Source organism: Bison bison, unplaced genomic scaffold (assembly GCF_000754665.1).
Source record: "Bison bison bison isolate TAMUID 2011002044 unplaced genomic scaffold, Bison_UMD1.0 scf7180017864156, whole genome shotgun sequence".
In the NCBI taxonomy this organism is placed as follows: domain Eukaryota; kingdom Metazoa; phylum Chordata; class Mammalia; order Artiodactyla; family Bovidae; genus Bison; species Bison bison.
Window position 1 is genome coordinate 1,807,401 of NW_011494728.1, and position 11,140 is coordinate 1,818,540.

Genomic DNA, 11,140 nt, shown 5'->3' on the forward strand with positions numbered 1-11,140 from the left:
CTGTTTACAGAAACCACTGAAATTAGTTCATTTAGTCCTAAGGCTCATGAAATAATTTGATATAACTTGATTTAGTGAGAAAATGCATGTACTATTTGCTGTCTCTTACTTATTAATGTGTTTGCTTTTATTTGGCTGGGTTTTTTTTTAACTGAAAACTGTTTGATGTGTATATGTGTTTTATTGATACTTGATGTGGTATTGTCATGTTTCTTTTAATATTTAACCAGAATCATATTTTAATTCTATCAGATAAATATATTTATGCCTTTATTTGTATGGATTATTGATGCATCTATGTGAAATTTTTTAAAAAATTTTCTGTAAGTTTCTTTTGTCTGCCAGCTACTGTACTGCTCCAAATTATTTTTTAGATGCTCATCTTTTTTCAAGGGTAAAATGAGCCTGAAATAAATATCTTAAATATTAAGATATTCACTTAGCTCTTCTAATTGTCTAATTGGACAGTCTTAAAATGAAACTCAATCCATTTATCTTAGCAAATATTAATTTCAAAATCAATGATAATCGTTCGATGGCTCAAATCTCAGTGTCCACTACTAAACTGTTAGTTTTTCTAATTTATAAAATGTTTTGAATTTATCTGAATTAAAAGAAGCATTTTTAAAAGAGAAAGATATGTGTACATAAAATGTGTACATAAAATGAGATGTTCAGGGATACATTTTTGAAATGTTCTTTACCTTGGAGTGGCCTCAGGTGTGCCACTCCTATTTTATGCCCCTTGCTCTACATGTTGAACTGCTCACCTTTTCCTCTTTTTATTATACTCTTAGGTGGCCCAGCTCTCTGAAGTTTGCATGATTTATATTCTCCTCAACATTTATCTCTATGGGCGCTGCTATACATAAACCCCCTCATTCCTTAACCATGGTGCCAAACTGCAGATTTATGTTGGATTTAAGTGCAATACTAAAAGCACCTTTATGTATATCTTCATATGACCATAACTTTAGAACCAAACAGCAATATATGTGTTGTCACAAATATAAAGATTTTTTAATAAGTAAAAACATATTTAATATAAGGATTAGTTTGAATAGCCAAAAGAGAAAGGATTTGTGTACTAAACTGAATGTAAATCCCAGGGTCCAATCTGGGTAATATTTAGTTTCTTAATGTAGAAATACAAACTCAATTCTAATGATAATCTTTCATTACATTTTTATATCACTTGGACTCAAAGTGAATTATCAAACATTTAAAAGACTTTTCATTAGAGTAGATTTTTAACTTAATTTTGCTATAGTTTTTTAATGAATCATCAACTTATTTTTTACATCTCATGTTATAACTAGAATCTTTAGAAATAACAATATTCTAAAAATTGATTAGATGCCCTTTACCACCCATGGCCTAGCAGTTCAAGATGGCCATCATTAGATGAATAAGTTTCCCAGTGGCCATAAACCAGAGATAAATTAGAACTCAGAAACCATTTTATTTTTAACATAATTTGATCTCAAAAGGGTAATCTTAATGATAGTATTAAAATGATTCTTAAGACAATTCCAATTAATTTACCATGTGAGCTGAAGGCAAATGAACTATACTAACATGAAGCTAAAAAAAAAAAAAAATTAGAGTTAATATAGCAAAAATTGTCATACTAAAAGCAATTATTATATTTTCAACAGAAACATATTAGAAAACCTCAAGTGACTTGTTAGTGTGTATAACTATGGAACACATTTTTAATAATCAGAAATATGAGCCAGATTGCTTTTAAAATTAATATTTATTTGAAATAAATGTGTTATTAGATAAAACTGGTTAAAAGACCTATCCCTGAAATTACTATTCTTTAAAAAATTATTTCTTGACAATTTAAGACTTGTCCTATACCTCAAGAGCAAACACATTTAATATTTAGCTATTTTATTTGGTAATTATCTCCACAGGTCAACAGAATATGAATATACTGTTGTATCAGTTTAAACCTTAACTGTCAGCTTCTTTTGTAAGGTTTTATCATTTTGACTCAATTTTACTCTCTATTTTCCTATCAATATAATTATGCCTCAATTTTTATTTAAAAACATTTAGGTTTTCCATCATAACTTTTTAAATAGTGTTCATTGCTGAGTCTAGAAGATTATCTGATTACACTTCCTTCCTCTGCTTTTCTTGTATTTAAACTGGAGTTAAAAATTGCCCTCTTTTGATTTGGTTTACTTTCAACCTATGAATATCACCCCAGAAAAGCTCTATAAAATGCCTCAGTAATTTTTTCATATGATCATGATTTTTTTTATCTCATTTTCAAGCATATTTTATCTTCTGAACACCTGACTTGCTGAGACATCTGACCTTCTACTAAAACAGAGTCTTTGTGTTCTCTGGGCCTCTTATACAACTATCATATGGATACTTCCTTTTTTGCCATAGTCTTGGGAATTTTTTTCATCTGTCTGCTATATGAGATCTCCTATTTCCTTGGTCACAGTTCTATCTTTGTTCATTTCCTTGTTTTGACAGAAATTATCCTTAGGTAGCTTCCTGCAAAATAGACACCCTAGTCAAATATTCTATACTTTGAAAGTCTAAAAATGCTCTTATTCTTTTCTGCTATGGATTAGGTAGTCTGAAGGGATGAAGCATTTTAGATTGTAAGTAGTTTTTACTCATAATTTGGAAAACATTGTTCAAGACTCTTCTTTCTTCTGCCACATTCAAGAATTAGTGGGAAAGAATCCGCCTTCCCATACAGGAAACGCTGGAGATGCAGATTCCATCCCTGGGTCAAGAAGAACCCCTGGAGAAGGAAATGGCAACCCACTCCAGTATTCCTGCCTGGAAAATTCCATGGACTTAGAAGCGCCATGGTGTCGCAAAGAGTTGGACATGAGTGAGCTATTGAGCAAGTGCGCGCGCCTGGGCGCGCGCACGCACACACGCGCACACACACACACACACACATACACACACACATTCTGATTCACCATCCTTTGTATTGGACCTACCTTTTTCTGAAATAGTTTGGTGTTTGTCTCGTATCAACCCCCTTATTGAGGGATGGTGGCACACTCCAGGGCTACAGAGATGTTTGAATAATTGACCCCTGACACTGAGAAGAGGAGATTAACACAGTTCTATTAATTTCATTGCTTACAGTCCCTGAGAGGAAGCTGTTTCTGGGAGTTGCACTTGGGTAAGAAACCAGGGGCTGGGGGAAGCAGGCTTTGTTGTACCAAGAGGTTGGACTGCTCTTCATTCCTGTGGAAGGATGTGATTGGCTTATTTAAATAATTGCCTGGGCTGACAGGAAACAGAACCTTGGGGATAGGTAGGAACTCTGTCTGATTTCTTATAATGAGGAGGGTTGTTTGGCTAGCGACCCTCATCTGCAGGAGCAGAGCAGGGTGCAGAGCAGCCATTGAGGCAGTCCAGATTTTACAAAATCAAGGCAGTGAATAATATTAAAGTGGGGACTTAAACCCCATTTAGAAACTTCCTCTTTTTATATTCTACAATTTCATGGTTTAAAAAAAAAAATGTTTTAATAAGAGATTCTTTTTTCATTCCCTGTGCCAAGCATTTTTTGGACCTTGTCTTTCTGAAAATCCATGTACCTATTTCTGAGGTTATTTTAATTATTGCTTTCAGAAGTTTCCATTCCTTTAATTTTACTTTTCTCTGGTTGAAGTTCTTATAGTTAGATTTTGGATTGCTTCCATTTCTCTACTAATTTTCTAATCTATTTTCTCCTATTGAACGTCATCTTATCTTTTTTGTTTGTTTTCCATGAGAGATAAGACTTTACTTTCCTTACACTTATTTTTCTATATTTGTAGCTATTATATTTAAAATACCAATACCTCTTTTTTCTGTTAATGATTTTTAAGTATATCCTATGGACAGAGGAGCCTGGTAGGGCTAGTCCACGGGGTCATGAAGAGTTGGACCCAACTGAGCGAATTCACTTTCACTTTTCGCTTTCCTGCCCTGGAGAAGGAAATGGTAACCCACTCCAGTATTCTTGCCTGGAGAATCCCAGGGACGGGGGAGCCTGGTGGGCTGCCGTCTATGGGGTCGCGCAGAGTCAGACACGACTGAAGCGACTTAGCAGCAGTAGCAGCAGCAATACTTCAACAGCTTTAAAGACATTACTACTAATACACATTTTTTCTTTCATTGTTGTCATCATTTCCTTTTTTCTGTTTGCTTGCTTTGTCTAAATCACTCGTCCTTAAATGTTGGCAGCTCATTTATATTTACAAATTAGGTACTAAAAATTGATTGGAAGCTCAGTGTACATTGAATTTACTGTAGGGTAGTCAGGTGTCCTGCCTGTGCGCAATAAATCTGGCTGCTGTTTTTCTGGATCTGCTTAGGCAAAAGGGCAGCTAGTCAGATATGAACTTAATACAAAAAAAAAAAAAACTGCATTCCACATTGTGCACCTACATTGGGTATGAAGCCCAGGGACAAATATAGACTTTTCAAGTGTTCAGTTCCTAAGTCACGTCTGACTCTCTGTGATCCCATGGACTGCACCATGCCAGACTTTCCTGTCCTTCACTGTCTCCAGGAGTTTGCTTAAACTCATGTCCAGTGAGTTGGTGATGATATCTAACTATCTCATCCTCTGCTGCCCTCTTCTCCTTTTGCCTTCAATCTTTCTGAGTATCAGGGTCTTTTACAATAAGTTGACTCTTCTTATCAGGTGGCCAAAGTATTGGAGCTTCAGTATCAGTCCTTGCAGTAAATATACAGGGTTGATTTTCTAGACTTCCCCCATCTATAATCAACTTCCCACCAAGCTCTCATTTTTTGCATCAGTACTCATGCTCACACAATATCAAGTATGTCAGATCCTGAAGCTTTCCAAACGTTATGCTGGGTTTTCCTTTAGCTCACCCATTCCTTCACCTCCACTCCAACTTTAAGGTAGTTAGGTATGACATCTTCCTCTTTGTGCAGTCTTTTATCATTTATTTCTTCTCTCGTGTATGCAAATACTGTGGGGAAGGTTTGGAGATTTATTGTACTTCCACTGAAAATGTGAGTGTACAGACTTGAATTTTTTTCTCCTGTTTTGATTTTCTTATTATTAAGGGAAATATTCTTAAGGTTAAGATCAAAGATCCTAAATTTCAAAAATAGTGAAAGTGAAGTCGCTCCATCGTGTCTGACTCTTTGTGACGCCGTGGACACCAGGCTCCTCTGTCCACGGGATTTTCTAGGCAAGAGTACTGGAGTGGGTTGCCTTTTCCTTCTCCAGGGAACTTCCCAACCCAGGGATCGAACCCAGGTCTGCCGCATTGTAGATAGATGCTTTACTGTCTGAGCCAAATTTCAAAAATAGCTTTCTTTAAAAAAACAACAACAACAACTTTGTTTTATATTGGAGTATAGCAGATGAACAATGTTGTGATAGTTTCAGGTGGACAGCAAAGGGACTAAACCATACACATATACATGTGTCCATTCTCCCCAAACGCCCCTTCTGTTGGGGCTACCACATAAAATGGCACAGAGTTCCCTATGCCATATGTCGTTGGTTATCCATTTTAAACACAGCAGTATGTACATGTCGATCTCAAACTCCCTAACCCTTCCCCTCATCCTCCCCCCGTGGTGACCAATAAGTTTGTTCTCTAAGTCTGTGAGTCCGTTTCTGTTTTATAAATAAGTTCATTTGTACCATTTCTTTTTGTGCTGTGCTTAGTCACTCTGTTGTGTCCAACTCTTTGCAACCCCATGAACTATAAGCCAGCCAGGCTCCTCTGGCCATTGGGATTCTCCAGGCAAGAATACTGGAGTGGGTTGCCATGCTCTCCTGTAGGGGATCTTCCCAACCCAGGGCTCAAACCTAGGTCTCCCACATTGCAGGCAGATTCTTTACCATCTGAGCCATCAGGGAAACCTTCATTTATTTTTAGATTCTGCATATAAGGAATGTCATACAATATTTCTCCTTCTCTGTCTGACTTACTTCACTCAGTATGACAGTCTCTGAATCCCGATGTCATCCTTTTCTTTAAACTCTCTGGGCATCACTTTCCATATATTTAAGCAACAAAAGGAAAAATTATAATGTAGACATCATATGACGTGTTCTGGGGGTTAAATCGGAAGATCATTGAAAATAACTGGCTGCGTGGTTAGCATATAGCAGAAGTAGAAGCTAAATGTCATACTGTTGTTTCCATTTTAAGCACCAACAACATCATCTGGAACATTTTCATCATCACTTCAAATATCTTTATTCTTCAGTCTTTCTTCTCCATTTACCTTGCTTACCATTTTTCGTAAATGTAGTCTTTCTATAGTAAATGGGAATGACTTTGAATTTCTCTTTATAGTTTCTATGCTTTGAGTGATACTTCCATTGTTTTAATCATTTCCATATTGTTGATTATTAATACAACCTCACCTCTAGAAATTACCTTTCTAGAAATCCTGTCCTGTAATTGACTTTATTCTACCTAAATTTATCTGTCTTTCATTTGCAATTGAAATTTAAAATGATCCCAAACACCCATGAACCCACTATTTTTAAATAATTTGATTTTAACACTTGTAGCTTGATGACTTGTTCTCCATTCTTTAAAATCCTCAGATCACAACCCTAGAATAAACCTTAATTTTCTGAAAACTACTTTTTTGTTTTCATTAGCACTGTCCTATCCTATTTCATTCTTAATTTCTACTTGATTAGAAAATAAGTCTTCAAACTAGTTTAGTCATCTCTATATATCTATATATCTCATTCTTGCAGTCATGCAGAAAACATTATTTCTTCTCTCTTCAGTGTCAAACACTATACCAGCCTCTCTAAATGAGTGCATTAATGGTGCTGTGTGAGGTGTATGGATAAAGTGATGACTCAAATTTAGGAGTCAGGACTCTTTAATCTACATAAAAGCCTTTGAAAAAAAGATGAGTTGGAAAATGGTTCACACAAGTCATTCTATGGACAATTACTAAATTAAGCTGTCTCATTCATGTACATACTTCTTCAGTAAGTTTCAGTTTCTTCATTTCCTGTCAAGTTAAATCTTCAGCTTGACATTTAGTCTGTTGACAAAATGAGCCAATCATACTTTCAGCCTTCCTATCCTGGTACATCTTTAGGTGCTTAGACTATTTTCTAATGTACCTGGAACATTAGAAATTTCTTCATACACTATCCCTCTCTCTCTCTTTTTTTTAGGGAGTCATACTGTCTTTTTTATATCCTAATTTTAAGTATCTTCCTCAAGTTTTCTCCTCTGACAATTCTGCTTGTGAAGCTCTATTTATTTCCTCATTGAAGCATTTTCTGATATTTTCTCCATATTATTCCTGCTTCCACAAACTTTCTTCACTGCATATTTTAATGCCTTTTGTAGTATTTATGGTATTCAGCTTTTTATTATGTCTATACTGGATTGTAAACTACTTGAGAGCATTCCCTTTCGTTTATTATGTGTCTCTCATAACAAACTGTGTTGTATTTAATGTGTTCCTATATCTGTTGATTTATGTTTGATTTTTAATGTCAAGTTAATAATACAATCTTTCTTCCCCCAAAACAAAAACTTTTCTGGAAGTTTTTATTTTCATAAATATTGTATCTTCAGCAGTTATGCTGAGTTTAACATCTAATTTTTTTTTTCCCGAGTGAAATGACAATGAAGCTTCTGTGCCAGTATCATTACCTAGTTTCTTCAGAGGTAGGAATTACGATAAGGTATTTGCTATATAAATTTCATCTTAAGCTAAACTGCCAGGAGTCAGAAAAAAAAATTGTCTTCAGAGCTAAGAAGAGTCTCACATTTTTAATACTTCTTAAAATTCATATCTCTAAAAATATATGCTTGGTTTTTGTACTAATTTTGTTCTATTAGACATGTTAAATAATTAATGCAATGCATGGTTTGGTGTATGAGTACATGTGTGTATAACTCATGCACACATTACTATTTTTAAATTACATATAATAACAATACAAAGTGAAAGTGAAAGTGTTAGTCACTCAGTCATGTCTGACTCTCTGTGACCCCATGGACAGTAACCTGTCAATGCTCCTCTGTCCATGGAGTTTTCCAGGCAAGAATACTGGAGTGGGTTGCCATTTCCTTCTCCAGGGGAACCTCCCTGATCCAGGGATCAAACCCAGGTCTCCTGCATTGCAGCCAGATTCTTTACCATCTGAGCCACCAGGGAATACAATACAAAGTCTGTATTAATACAAATCTTAATAAATAATATTCACATTTGTTTCTCTATAACACAATTATGTAGGTAATGGTTAGGAGGTATGTTTTAAAATAACATAATCCATTAAATTTGAAGCTGTTCATAGAGCATTTACATTTATGTACAATTCTCAAGTTCCTATACTGCATAAATTTAACAAGATGCAAAATACGGTTCTGTTTTTGACATGTACACGCAGTAGTTGTGGTGCTTGGGCTTAATTCCTCCACAGCACGTGGAATCTTCCCGGACCAGGGATTGAACCCATGTCCTCCGCACTGGCAGGCAGATTCTTATCCACTGAGCTACCAGGGAAGTCCAAAATGCAAAATGTACTACTTAACTGAACTTCTTAATAGTTATATTTATTATTTCTATATTTGTTACTTTTAAAATGTGTTATTTGCTTTTAATTTATGTCTTTTCCTGTTTCTAACAGAGATTAGTCATGCGTACACACATGTCAGTTCAAGGTCTTCTTTAGGAAACAAATACCTGAATACATATAGAATGGCTTGAGTGAAAAGTCAGGATGCTACAAAAGAAAGGAATGAATGTGTAGTATTTTCTCCTAGTCGGCACCTCTCCTGAGATTAGATTTATGCCATTCCATTTGCCACTTAAGAGGTATTTTAGTCATAAGAATGGACGAATATTGTGTCTTTTTCAGTCTCCATTACAATTTCTGTGATGAGACTATGGTATGGAAATGTTAATGTTTTATATATTTTTGACAGTAGTAATGTACAATTCTATTTTGACCTTTCTAGTGTGATACAGATCGATTAGCTGGGCACTTTATTTCTTCCTTTGTCTACTGCTGTAATAGTCTATTAAGAAAAAAGGGCAAAATGATCAATCAATCAAACTTTCTAATGTTTTAGATAATAGTCCTCCAGTTTTGCCTAGTTAAGATAGACATATATTCATTGTTTAAATATACCCATAAATATATTTATGTCAGCATAGTGTTCTATTATTTTTAATATATCATTAAAATTTTTTTCTTCTGAATTTTAGTTTTATTTAATATCTAATCTCATGGTCTCCACTGCCAGTTATAGACTTTTTTTTTTAAAGCAAGAAAATAGCTTTTAGCTTCTACTTCCTAGGAAGTTGGGTTGCTTTTTTTGACAAAAAGATTTTTCTAGGTATGTTGGACAATGTAGCAGAGTCACGGGTATTATTCAGGATAGTAAAAGATCTTGAGGTTTCTGCACATACAAGCAACATGACTGAACATCTGAATGCATACTTTCAAGTTATTTACTTATGATAATGCAGACAGAGGAAAGAACAATTCAAGTCTCTCCCTTTTGGAGGATCCACATATTACTGTATAGTTTAAACTGGTTCTTATTTGTTTTGTTCAAAGTTTTCTCTGTTGTGAACACCAAACATTCCTCTCTGAAAACTCTATATGCAATGTCAAAATCACTGCATTACAAGTGGGAGAGAGGTTTAATAAGTAGTGTCCTGCTGGGTCTGGCTCACTCTTAAGGAAATCAATTAATAGCAATACAGTGATTAACAGCACTGTAGGCTGGGTTCCCAGAGTCAATAATTTCCATTTTCACCACTGCAGGGATACATAAAAGAAATACAATCTGTTATCCTGAAGTTAAAACTAGTGTTTTTGCCACCTATTTGGCAGCTTTCAAAGCATTGCAAATTATTGAGGGTCACTGCTTATGTAGTCCAGGTGGCTATTATGCTTTTGATTTCCAGTAGGAACATATTATTTGAATATTTGGAACTTAAGTATAGTGTCCACCTCTTTCCAAAGTGAATTTAAAAATGTAATACAGTCTCACTATTTTGGGAGGACCCAGCATGGTTTGAGATGCTATAAACAAAAAGAACTGGAATTTCTTATCTTTTCCCCTGATAACCTTTTGACTTTCCCTCGATTTTTCCAACACAAGGTAGATTACACTGTTTTGTTAAAGAAAGGAGAAGAAGAAAAGGAGTTATAAGCTGACATTTATTTGTGTTTATGTGGAAGCAATGAAACCATTAAACACGTTAAACTCATAAACCTGTAACCCTGGAGTGTTCCCTTCCTAAGTTATCTCAAGAGGAATCTAGGCATCAGCATGATAACTTTGTCTCACATACCATCTATACCCAATGGATAGTCAAGGCTGCACTTCCCCTCCTTACCTTCTCTGCTACCACTGCCTCCTCCTACATTCAACTCATATCTGTCCAGTTCTCAATTTGTGACAGGCACTCTGTCTTGAATTTCACCTGGATTTTTATACCTATTTATGGTTGCTCACCGGAGAAGGCAATGGCACCCCACTCCAGTACTCTTGCCTGGAAAATCCCATGGACAGAGGAGCCTGGTAGGCGGCAGGCAGTCCATGGGGTTGCACAGAGTTGGACACGACTGAGAGACTTCACTTTGACTTTTCACTTTGTGCATTGGAGAAGGAAATGGCAACCCACTCCAGTATTCTTGCCTGGAGAATCCCAGGGACAGGGGAGCCTATGGGCTGCCGTCTATGGGGTCGCACAGAGTCGGACACGACTGAAGCGACTTAGCAGCAGTATGGTTGCTCATGCCTCTAGGTTAGCCTCATCCATGACCTTCACATCCCTGCTGTTAGATCATCTTAATTCTCTAGATAGAAAATTTTAAAGGATTCACGTATCTTTTAAAGTTTGGATCCATAATCATATTCCTTAAAGAATTGGCTACTAACTCCCTCTCTGATAGAATCTTTTTTCTGTCACCTAGAGAATATTTAAAATTACCCAACAATACTAAGAAATCAGGTTCTAGACTACATTATTAGCATAAACTAATCTTTATGCTCAGGTTTCATTTAACTGACTTGCCAATCGCTTAATTTCGTTCTACTCAGTCTCTTTAACCTACCAATCTCGATTATATATCCCTACTATGTGCCCCCATAACAACTTGTGC